This window comes from Pelophylax lessonae, assembly GCF_965119305.1.
Source record: "Pelophylax lessonae genome assembly, chromosome: 4".
Taxonomy (NCBI): Eukaryota; Metazoa; Chordata; class Amphibia; order Anura; family Ranidae; genus Pelophylax; species Pelophylax lessonae.
Window position 1 is genome coordinate 381,712,186 of NC_138771.1, and position 12,299 is coordinate 381,724,484.

The following is a 12,299-nucleotide window of genomic DNA, read 5'->3' on the forward strand; positions in this document are numbered from 1 at the left end:
AATATCGTGCAGTCCTGCTAAAAAAAAAAAAAAAAAAAATGGAGCCCAAAACCTGTGCTATCAAACTTCGGGGCCACTAAGTCATTTTTACACTTATACCTGGGAGATTTAGCTCTAAGCTCTGGTTCACATCACATCGCAAGTGATTTGCTCAGGAATCGCACCACATTTATGTCCAAATCACATGCATTTATGTGCAGTGCGATTTGAGCCCATCATTTTGTATGGCTCAAAACGCACCGCATCTGTACAAAAAAAAAGGCACCTTTTTTGCCGCGTTGGAATCACATCGCATTGGGTGTTCATACCCATGTAATCTGATTCAGGCAAACACATTGTGTTCTGCGACCTGCTTTTGGGGTGTCGTTAACTTTTAATTGGCACCTGCACCAGATCGCATGAACACAGTACGATTGCTATGCGGAAAACACCATGATTCCTGTGCGTTTCCCGCATTGCATCAGTGTGAACCCACACTAATTGTTTTTTAGGGAGACGCTTCCCACTCTGCATTTAGGACTGTTGCAGTAGCTACTTATCAAAAGGGGCTTAGTGTTATGTGATTAACCACTTCTGGACCGGAAGGATTTGCCCCCTCAGGGCTTCGGATTCGGCACTGCATTACTTTAACGGACAATTGGCGGTCGTGCGACGCTGTACCCAAATAAAATTGAGGGCTGGTTCAGACTACAAAAGCACACTCCAGATCTGTTCCAGATGCATTTCTGCATGCAGGTTTTTATCGCCTTTCCAGATACTTTTCTTTTCTCTTGTTCTTTTTCCACTGTACTGGGGTCTGGCGCGTTTTTGATGTGTTTTTCCGCGTTCCAGTACAGTCCAATGCTGGACTTTTTCTGGAACTGGAACGACCTGGAACTGGCTGCACTGGTGTGAATTCAGCTATTGGAAACCATATAATCTATGCTTTCCATGCTTTTTGATGCAGAAAAAATGCACTAGACTGCATGTGGTGTGAACTGGCCCTGAAGCTGTATAAAAAGGCCCCCACACTGGCTGCCTTTTTTTTTTGTTTTTCTTTTTAATTGGCAAAGGTCTTCCACAGCAAAGTCCAGCTAAAGTATGTGTATTGAAATAACTTGCACAGCAGCCCTGCAATGGGCCACGATTGTCAAAATTTGTCTCCCATGACTTCACCATGACACCTCCTAACTTGTTATAGGCATACTTTTACATCAAGTCCAAAAAAATCAAATATTGCCTGACTGCCTCAAAATAGTAGAAAGCAAATACTGCTATCCCGATATGAATTCAATATCATATGAGTACAATCTATAAAGAAAACTACATAAACTACATAAAAATGTATGTATGTTATATATACATCGCTCCCAACTGTTCCACTTTTGAGACCAAATCCCTCTGTCCCTGGTGCAGCTTCCCTCTTCACACTAGTGCGACTTGAGTCGCAGAGAATAACCTAAGGGAAATCACATTGTTTCAATGGTGTCTGTTCACATCAATGCAGCTCAGCATGGAGTGATTTTGGAAAAGGTTCCTGTACTACTTTGGTGCAATTCCAGCGCAGTTTTGGCCTCATAAAGCCTTATCAAGGTTGAATTAAATTAGCACTAAATAAATCGCACAAAGCCGTGATTCACATTGATGCAATTTCAGAAGTGAATCGAATTGCACTGAAAGGAAATAACATTGGTTCCTATAGAGCCTGTTGACATCAATGCAACACAGCTGCAATACAACTTTGGGAAAGGTCCTGTGATTGTTTGGTGCAATGTTGCGCTCCATAGACTTCAATGGTAATGCTTTCAAATTGCTTAGCTGTCCCTTTATTCCAGCAGGTTTTCTTCCCCAGCATAGAAATCGGAGCTATATCCAAAGCATGTCAAAATTGCATCAGGTTGCACTTGATAAAAAAGGTTTCTTCACAGTAAGAGCTGTGAAAATGTGGAGTAGACTCTCTCAAGAGGTGGTTCTGGCCAGCTCAGTAGATTGCTTTAAAAAAGGCCTGGATTCTTTCCTAGATACACATAATATAACTGAATACTAACATTTATAGGTAAAATTGATTCTGGGAAAATCTGATTGCCTATCGGGGGATCAGGAAGGAATTTTTTTCCCCCGCTGTAGCAAATTAAATCATGCTTTGCTGCAGTTTTTCACCTTCCTCTGGATCAAATCTGAGTATATTGTTTGATTTGTATGATTTTTTTTTTTTTTTTAATTGGTTGAACTTAAGACTTGGGCAGAGTGATTCTTTTTAGTGATTCAAATCCTTTGGATCAATTCAGTGAAATGATTTGAATCACGGCTCATTTCCTCCAAGCTGAGCTTAAGCTAGCGTCATGAACTCCAGTTCATGACGCAGTACAGTACAGTCAGTATATTAAATGTTAATAACTTTATTTTGCTGTTGTAAGGTGTATAACAATAACTGTTCTATCATCACTTCAATACAGAAAAATAGTCTGTGAGTCATTCACAGAATCAAGAGTCTTGCTGCCTTACACAGTTCATGATTCAAAACAGAACCATTGTGTGCTCTGTGATTTATTCCCTCACACTGCTCATGAATCTTATGTGCTCTGATGAGTCATTCACAGGCTCAGAGTCATACTGCTGGCTTATACAGCTCATGTTTCAATACAGAATCATTGTGTGCTCTCTAAATCATTCACAGACTCAGTTTTGCTGCTGTGTGCCTCACACAGACAGCTCATCATACATAGTTTTAGTCAGGTTGAAAAAAGACACAAGTCCGATGGTTGAAAAAAGACACAAGTCCGATACATCAGGAGGGCTTCCTCTGCACACAATCATCACTTCCAGCTGGGTCTTCACTACACACTATCATGGAGTCTCAGGTCAGACAGAACTTCCATAAAGACTGCGAGGCTGGCCTCAACCGCACGGTGAACCTGAAATATCACAGCTCCTATGTCTACCTGTCTATGGCCTCCTATTTTGACCGTGACAACGTAGCTCTTGATAATTTTGCCAAGGTTTTCCGGGAACGTTCAGAAGAGGAGAAGGAGCATGCAGAGAAGCTAATTACATAGTTACATAGTTAGTGAGGTTGAAAAAAGACATCCGTCCATCCAGTTCAACCTATGATGTGTGTGTGTGTTTGCTTTTAACCGTACATTGTATACCCCTGTATGTTTTGGTCTTTAAGGTGTCCATCTAATAGTTTTTTGAAACTATCAATGCTCCCTGCTGATACGACTGCTTGTGGAAGAGAATTCCACATCCTTACCGCTCTTACAGTGAAGAACCCCTTACGCACTTTAAGGTTAAACCGCCTTTCCTCTAGTTTTAGTGAGTGGCCACGTGTCTTATTGTATCTCCTTTCACTGAATAGTTTGTTCCTTATGCTCGGGTCACCAGTACAGTATTTGTACATTGATATCATATCCCCCCTCAATCGTCTCTTCTCCAGAGAGAATAGGTTCAGTGCTTGTAGTCTTTCCTCATAGCTGATGTCCTCCATTCCCCTAATTATTTTTGTTGCCCTTCTCTGGACTTTCTCCAGTTCCAGCACATCCTTCCTGAGGACCGGTGCCCAGAACTGGACAGCATACTCCAGATGTGGCCGGACCAGAGTCTTGTAGAGAGGGAGAATAATCTCTTTATTTCTGGAGTGAATCCCCTTTTTTATACATCCCAGTATTCTGTTGGCTTTGCTTGCGGCGGCTTGGCATTGCATGCCACTGCCAAGCTTGTTGTCTACCAGTACCCCCAAGTCCTTTTCCATCCTAGACTCACCCAGAGGTTCCCCCCCTAGTGAGTAGCTTGCTTTCTGGTTTCTGGCCCCCAAGTGCATTACTTTACATTTTTCAACATTAAACCTCATCTGCCATGTAGTTGCCCATCCCGTTATTTTGTTCAGGTCCGCTTGCAAGGTTTCCACATCCTGCATAGAAGATATTGGCATGCCTAGTTTAGTATCATCTGCAAGTACTGAGATTGTACTCGATATCCCCTCCTCTAGATCATTTATGAATAAATTAAACAGGATTGGTCCCAGGACAGAACCCTGGGGGACCCCACTTTCCACACCCGCCCAATCCGAGTACTCCCCTGGACTCTCCCCTGGAGCCAGTTCTCTATCCAGGTACTCACCTTATGGTCCATACCTACCTTCCTTAGTTTATACAGTAAGCATTTGTGGGGAACGGTGTCAAAGGCCTTTGCAAAGTCCAGATAAACCACATCCACTGGCTTACCTTTATCTAGATGGCAGCTCACTTCATCGTAGAAGGTTAATAGATTGGTTTGGCACGAACGATTTTTCATGAATCCATGCTGATTACTACTTATAATACCGTTTTCATTACTAAAGTCTTGTATGTGGTCCCTTAACATCCCCTCCAAAATTTTGCAGACTACTGATGTTAGGCTGACCGGCATATAGTTACCCGGGATATATCTCGGCCCCTTTTTAAATATCGGTACCACGTTGGCTTTTTTCCAATCAGCTGGCACCATACCCGTCTGTAAACTATCCTTAAAGATCAAGAATAATGGTCTGGCAATCACCTGGCTGAGCTCATTGAGAACCCTCGGGTGCAAGCCATCCGGTCCCGGGGATTTATTTATGTTAAGTTTCTCTAGTTTAGCTCTAAGTCTATCTTCTGTTAGCCATGGCGGCACTTCCTGAGGTGTATTATTTAGTTCGGCCTTACAAGCTGGGTTAGTGTAGCACCCCGATTCTTTTGTGAAGACTGAAGAGAAGAAATTATTTAACACTTACGCCTTTTCTCTGTCCTCAGTGGCCATTTTTCCTTTATCATCTTTTATGAGGCCAATGTGTTCTGGCCTCGCTTTCCTACTGTTTATATACTTAAAGAACTTCTTGGGGTTCTTTTTACTCTCCTCCGCTATATGTCTCTCGTGTTCTATTTTAGCCGCCCTGATTTCATCTTTACATTTCTTATTACACTCTTTGTAATGCTTAAATGCTGCCACTGACCCCTCAGTCTTGTATTTTTTGAAGGCCTTTTTTTTAGCACTAATATACATTTTTATGTTGGAGTTTAGCCACCCAGGGTTAAGTTTTGCTCTTTTAAATTTATTTCCCTTTGGAATGCACTGGCCAATCCCCTTGTTAAGTATGCTCTTGAAGCACTCCCATTTTTCCTCCGTGTTCTTTGTTCCCAGGGTTCTATCCCATTTGATATTTCCTAGCAGCGAGTACAGTTTTGGGAAATTGGCTCTTTTGAAATTCAGTGTCCTTATATTACCCTTGTGTTTCCTATTACTGTAATTAATACTGAAACCAATTGACCTATGGTCACTGTTCCCTAAGTTGTCCCGTATTTCTATATCCGGGAGCAGGTCTGTAATCAAGTACCAGAACCAGAGAGGAGGGCGGGTGTTTCTCCAGAGTGTTGAGAAACCAGAGCGTGATGACTGGACAAATGGTTTAGAGGCACTGCAAACTGCTCTAAAGCTGGAGAAATCCGTAAACCAGGTTCTGCTGGAACTCCGCAGTGTGGCTGCTGACAAGAATGACCCTAACATGACAGACTTCCTGGAGTCTCCTTATTTGTCAGAGAGCATAGAGATAATGAAAAAAATTGGAGATCACATCACCAGCTTGAAAAAGCTTTGGTCTAGCCACCCTGGCATGGCCGAGTACCTATTCAACAAACACACACTAGGCTGACGCTTCTAGTGCAGTTACAAGGCTTTTGTTCTGATAGCTCTATCAAGGCTGAAGAATGATATAATTTATACAAGCAAAAAAAAAAATAATACTTCTACCAGCATTCATTTATACAATAAATTTGGGACCAATTTAGTTTTGAAAAAAAAGACACAAGTCCATCTGGCTCAGCCAATAAAAAACAGTAAAGAAAACCCAACCTTACCATCCTATATACACAATCCTATACCCGCAGTTGATCCAGAGGAAGGCAAAAAACCCCAGCAAAGCATGATCCAATTTGCTACAGCAGGGGAAAAAATTCCTTCCTGATCCCCGAGAGGCAATTGTATATTCCCTGGATCAACTTTACCTATGAATATTAGAACCCGTTTATATTATGTACACCTAGGAAAGAATCCAGACCTTTTTTAAAGCAATCTAGTGAGCTAGCCAGAACCACCTCTGGAGGGAGTCTATTCCACATTATCACAGCTCTTACTGTGAAGAAACCTTTCTGTATTTGGAGACTAAATCTGTTTTCTTCTAGACGTAAAGAGTGCCCCCTTGTTCCTCTGTGTTGAACTTAAAGTGAATAACTCATTACCAAGTTCACTATATGGACCCCTTATGTATTTATCCATGTTGATCATATCCCCCCCCCTATTCTCTCCTTCTCAAGAGAGAATAAATTCAGTTCCTCATTTTCTCATAGCTGAGCTCCTCCATGCCTCTGCAACATTCTGTAACTGGAGGAGGCGCTGCGAGAAGCTGGAAGCCGGAAGCAGGAACGCGTGTGTGTGCGCGGGCGTGCAGCGAGTGCTGTGTGCTGTGAGAGTGAGGAGGAGAAGGAGCTTCGGGGGGAGCCGGTGCAGGTGCGGGAGATCTCGGGGGGGAGCCGAGGTGACCGGAGACTGAAGGGGTGTACCATCTGAATGGTGGCAGCGGCGGAGGACCTGGACGGACTGAAGGAGGAACAGGACGTGAGTAGGTGACCGATCAGCTGTTCGGGCGCTGGGGGAAAGTCAGAAGGAACTGTGACTGGACTGTGACTATAGCTGTGCTGTGACTGTGCTGTGAGTTTACTGTGACTGTAGCTGTGCTGCGACTGTACTATGACTGTAGCTGTACTGTGACTGTGCTGTGACTGCTGCTGTACTGTAACTGGACTGTGACTGTAACTGACTGAATATAACTGTGTGTGTAGAGTAGTATCTGCGAGTACCTAGTGGTACCTGAGTATCTGCGAGTAGCTAGTGGTACCTGAGTATCTGCGAGTACCTAGCGGTACCTGAGTATCTGCGAGTACCTAACGGTATCTGAGCATCTGCGAGTACCTAGCGGTACCTGAGCATCTGCGAGTACCTAGCGGTACCTGAGCATCTGCGAGTACCTAGTGGTACCTGAGCATCTGCGAGTACCTAGCGATACCTGAGCATCTGGGAGTACCTAGTGGTACCTGAGCATCTGGGAGTACCTAGCGGTACCTGAGCATCTGGGAGTACCTAGCGGTACCTGAGCATCTGGGAGTACCTAGCGGTACCTGTGCATTAGGGAGTACCTAGCGGTACCTGAGCATCTGGGAGTACCTAGCGGTACCTGAGCATCTGGGAGTACCTAGCGGTACCCGAGCATCTGGGAGTACCTAGCGGTACCTGAGTGTCTGGGAGTACCTGTGAGTGTCTGGGAGTACCTGTAAGTGTCTGGGAATAACTGCGAGTGCCTGAGTGTGAGTGTGGTGCAACTGACCGGGCTGTGCGACTGACCGGGCTGTGCGACTGACTGGGCTGTGCGACTGAGTGTTGTGCGACTGAGAGTGGTGTGCGTCTGACCGGGCTGTGTGTCTGACCAGGCTGTGCGTCTGAGAATGTTGTGCGACTGAGAGTGTTGTGCGACAGAGTGTTGTGCGACTGACCGGGCTGTGCGTCTGACCGGGCTGTGGGACTGAGAGTGTTGTGCGACTGAGAGGGTTGGGCAACTGAGAGTGTTGTGCGACTGAGAGTGTTGTGCGTCTGACCGGGCTGTGCGTCTGAGAGTGTTGTGCGTCTCAGAGTGTTGTGCGACTGTGAGTGTTGTGCGACTGATCAGGCTGTGCGATTGTGAGTGTTGTGCAACTAAGTGTCAAGTGAGTGTAGCGGAGTACCAAAGGGTGAGAAGGTAGAGTTAGGAAGCTAGGAAACAGCCACACAGGACAGACTTTAATTACTAAATCCCCATTAGATTAGATTAGTAGGTACAATGCCCGGCGCGTGTGGAGATGCGACTCGGTGTACATCTTGTGATATGTATGCGTTCCTCCATCATGCGATCGAGGGCAAATACAAATGCGCAAAATGTACGCACGTTGCTTCCCTGGAAGCTCAGGTCCTGAATCTAGGGAGGCAGCTGGCAACACTGAGCCGAATGTCCATACCGAAGGAGAGCTGGGAATGTATCAGTCAGGCGCAGGCAGGGGCCTGCACAGAGGTGGGCGGAGTATTGGAGGTGCAGGCATCAGAGCAGAGTAGAGGGGTGACAGTTAGGAGGGGTAGAAGGGGACAAGGCAAGGAGTCTGATCCTGGGCTGGAGCACCCCAATAGATATGCCCCGTTGCGTGATGTTGGGGAATCCAGTCAGGGACCAGCATTGCTGGAGCAGAGCGTTGCCCCTAGCTGCCAGGGGAAGAACTCCTCCAGTGAGGCCGGGAGAAAGGGAAAGGAAAGACAGGTGCTGGTGGTATGGGACTCAATTATTAGAAGGACAGACAGTGCAATCTGCCACAAAGACCGTGTGCGCCGAACAGTCTGTTGTTTACCGGGCGCTCGGGTTCGGCACATCGTGGATCGGGTGGACAGAATACTGGGTGGGGCTGGGGAAGACCCAGCTGTCATGGTACACGTGGGTACCAATGACATAAGCAGAGGAAGATGGAGAGTCCTAAACGATTTCAGGGACTCAGGAGCTAAGTTGAGGACGAGGACCTCCAAGGAAGTATTTTCAGAAATACTACCTGTACCTCGAGCCACACCAGAGAGGCAGCGGGAGATTAGGGAAGTTAACAAGTGGCTGAGGAGCTGGTGTAGTAAGGAGGGTTTCGGGTTCCTGGAGAACTGGGCCGACTTCTCAGTCGGCCACCGGCTCTTTGGTAGGGACAGATTGCACCCAAATGGGGAGGGTGCAACCGTACTGGGTGAGAGGATGGCCAAAAAGTTCGAGGGGCTTTTAAACTAGGTGATGGGGGGAGGGTACAGATGTAGAATTAGCCAGTGGAAAGCAAGATTCAGAGGGCAGAAATGGGGACATTAGCGGTAGGGTGTTCGGAGCTCCTAAACCCAGGGTGGGTATGGGGAAAAATCAAGAGACCAGCCTAAAAACATCAAATGAGGATATATGTAACCGGTCAAAATTACGAGGCTTGTATACCAATGCCAGAAGCCTGGCTAACAAGATGGGAGAGCTGGAGCTGCTGATGTTTGAGGAGGACTTAGATTTTGTGGGGATAACTGAGACTTGGTTTGACAGCTCTCATGACTGAATGGCGACCATTCAGGGGTATTCCATTTATCGCAGAGATAGAAAAGGTAAAAAAGGGGGAGGGGTATGTCTGTATATTAAGAACAGTGTACAGGTAAATATGAGGGATGATATTAATAATGGAGCTATGGACGAGGCAGAATCCCTATGGGTAGAACTTCAAAGGGAAGGCAATGTGGGGAAGGTAATATTGGGCATATGCTATAGGCCCCCCAACACCCGGGGGGAGGAGGGGGAGGCGGACCTCCTTTTACAGATAGGATTGGCAGCAAGGATAGGAAATGTCATTATAATGGGGGACTTTAATTATCCAGATATAGACTGGGCAGAAGGAACCGAGCATTCAGCCAAGGCTCGGCAGTTCCTAAATGTTTTGCAGGACAATTTCATGGGTCAAATGGTGAACGCACCGACAAGAAACAATGCGGTACTTGACCTACTGATTACCAACAATACAGACCTGCTCACGGATATAGAAATACGGGGCAACTTAGGAAACAGTGACCATAGGTCAATTAGTTTCAGTATTAATTATAGTAATAGGAAACACAAGGGCAATATAAGGACACTGAATTTCAAAAGAGCCAATTTCCCAAAACTGCGCTCTCTGCTAGAAAATATCAAATGGGATAGAACCCTGGGAACAATGAGGAAAAATGGGAGTGCTTCAAAAGCATACTTAACAAAGGGATTGACCAGTGCATTCCAAAGGGAAATAAATTTAAAAGAGCAAAACTAAACCTTGGGTGGCTAAACTCCAACATAAAAATGCATATTAATGCTAAAGGAAAGGCCTTCAAAAAATACAAGACTGAGGGGTCATTGGCCGCATTCAAGCATTACAAAGAGTGTAATAAGAAAACAGAATACTGGGATGTATAAAAAAGGGGATTCACTCCAGAAATAAAGAGATTATTCTCCCGCTCTACAAGACTCTGGTCCGGCCACATCTGGAGTATGCTGTCCAGTTCTGGGCACCGGTCCTCAGGAAGGATGTGCTGGAACTGGAGAGAGTCCAGAGAAGGGCAACAAAAATAATTAGGGGAATGGAGGACATCAGCTATGAGGAAAGACTGCAAGCACTGAACCTATTCTCTCTGGAGAAGAGACGCTTGAGGGGGGATATGATATCAATGTACAAATACTGTACTGGCGACCCTAACATAAGGAACAAACTATTCAGAGAAAGGGAATACAATAAGACACGTGGCCACTCACTAAAACTAGAGGAAAGGCGGTTTAACCTTAAAATACGTAAGCGGTTCTTCACTGTCGGAGCAGTAAGGATGTGGAATTCTCTTCTACAAGCAGTCGTATCAGCAGGGAGCATCGATAGTTTCAAAAAACGATTAGATGGACACCTTAAAGGCCACGACATAAAGGGGTATACAATGTACGGTTAACAGCAAACACACACACACATCATAGGTTGAACTGGGTGGACGGATGTCTTTTTTCAACCTCACAAACTATGTAACTATGCATGCATATTCTTAGCCCACAAGTGCATAACTTTAAATTTATCAACATTAAAGAGGTGTTTCAGCCTCCCCCTCCAAAAATTAAAAGTCAGCAGCTAAACATACTGTAGCTGCTAACTTTTAATATTAGGACACTTACCTGTCCTGGAGTCCAGCGATGTCGGCACTGCAGCCGATGTTTCCATAGGCTGTTGGGTGCTCCCGCCGCCATTGCCGGTCAGGGAACCCGGCAGTGAAGCCTTGTGGCTTCACGGCCAGGGCCCTACTATGCATGCGCGAAGCGCATTTGGATTGGCCCGGCGGCGCAGGGTAGGAGTAGGGTTCCTCACTTCGACGCGGCGCCGTTCCTGGAAGTGGGGAAGGGTACCTGTCAAAAACAGGTACCCATTCCCCCCTGAAAGGTGCCAAATGTGGCACCGGAGGGGGGGGGGAGGAAGCAAATGAGTGGAAGTTCCACATTTGGGTGGAACTCCGCTTTAAACCTCATTTGCCACATAGTTGCCCAGTGTAAAGCTGGATACACACTATACAACTTTTGTTGTTAGATTTCCTTTAGATTTACCTTTTCTATGTAGTACAAGGGCCTGCCAGATTGCATACAAATTGAAAGTGTTTAGGTTTGACCACATATTATATGGTTTTGGTGAATCTAAAGGAAAAAATCTAAAGACAATTGTATAGTGTGTATGGCCCAAAACAGTGCATTGAGGTCAGCTTGTAAGTTGGAGATATCCTGTAAAGAAGTTGTTCCACTGAAAAGCCTGAAATGGTGCATTTAAACCCAGACCCTATATCAGTGATGGAGAACCTTGGCACCCCAGATGTTTTGGAACTACATTTCCCATGATGCTCAACTACACTGCAGAGTGCAATGAGCATCATGGGAAATGTAGATCCAAAACATCTGTGGTGCCAAGGTTCGCCATTACTGCCCTATATCATTTATACAAAAGAGAATCGTGTGTGCTCCGTGATTTATACAGATAGGAGTCTTGTCTCACACAGTGAATCATGTTATAGCTAATTTTACAGAACATGAGCTGAGGCTGCTGTTTTCAGCTCCCTCCTTTACTAATTCTGGGGGAACTTTGACAATGAATTAAATCCGATTCACCTTCATGATTTGATTCATTCAAACTCTACAGTGAGTTGATTCATCCAAACTCTATAGTGAGTTGATTCATTCAAACTCTATGGTGAGTTGATTCATTCAAACTCTATAGTGAGTTGATTCATCCAAACTCTATAGTGAGTTGATTCATCCAAACTCTATAGTGAGTTGATTCATCCAAACTCTATAGTGAGTTGATTCATTCAAACTCTATAGTGAGTTGATTCATTGATTCATTCAAACTCTATAGTAAGTTGATTCATCCAAACTCTATAGTGAGTTGATTCATCCAAACTCTATAGTGAGTTGATTCATCCAAACTCTATAGTGAGTTGATTCATTCAAACTCTATAGTGAGTTGATTCATTCAAACTCTATAGTGAGTTGATTCACAAACTCTATAGTGAGTTGATTCACAAACTCTATAGTGAGTTGATTCATTTATTCATCCAAACTCTATAGTGAGTGGATTCATACAAACTCTATAGTGAGTTGATTCATCCAAACTCTATAGTGAGTTGATTCATCCAAACTCTATAGTGAATTGATTCATCCAAACTCTATAGTGAGT

General features: G+C 44.7%; 1 pseudogene across 1 annotated transcript; it reads left to right on the forward strand.

Moving 5' to 3' along the window:
• Positions 1 to 2,768: 2,768 nt before the first annotated feature.
• LOC309554045 (ferritin, lower subunit-like) lies at positions 2,769 to 5,674 on the forward strand (annotated as a pseudogene). Its single transcript has 2 exons — positions 2,769 to 3,034; positions 5,314 to 5,674. The product of its transcript is annotated as a ferritin, lower subunit-like (transcript).
• The last annotated feature ends 6,625 nt before the right edge of the window (positions 5,675 to 12,299 follow it).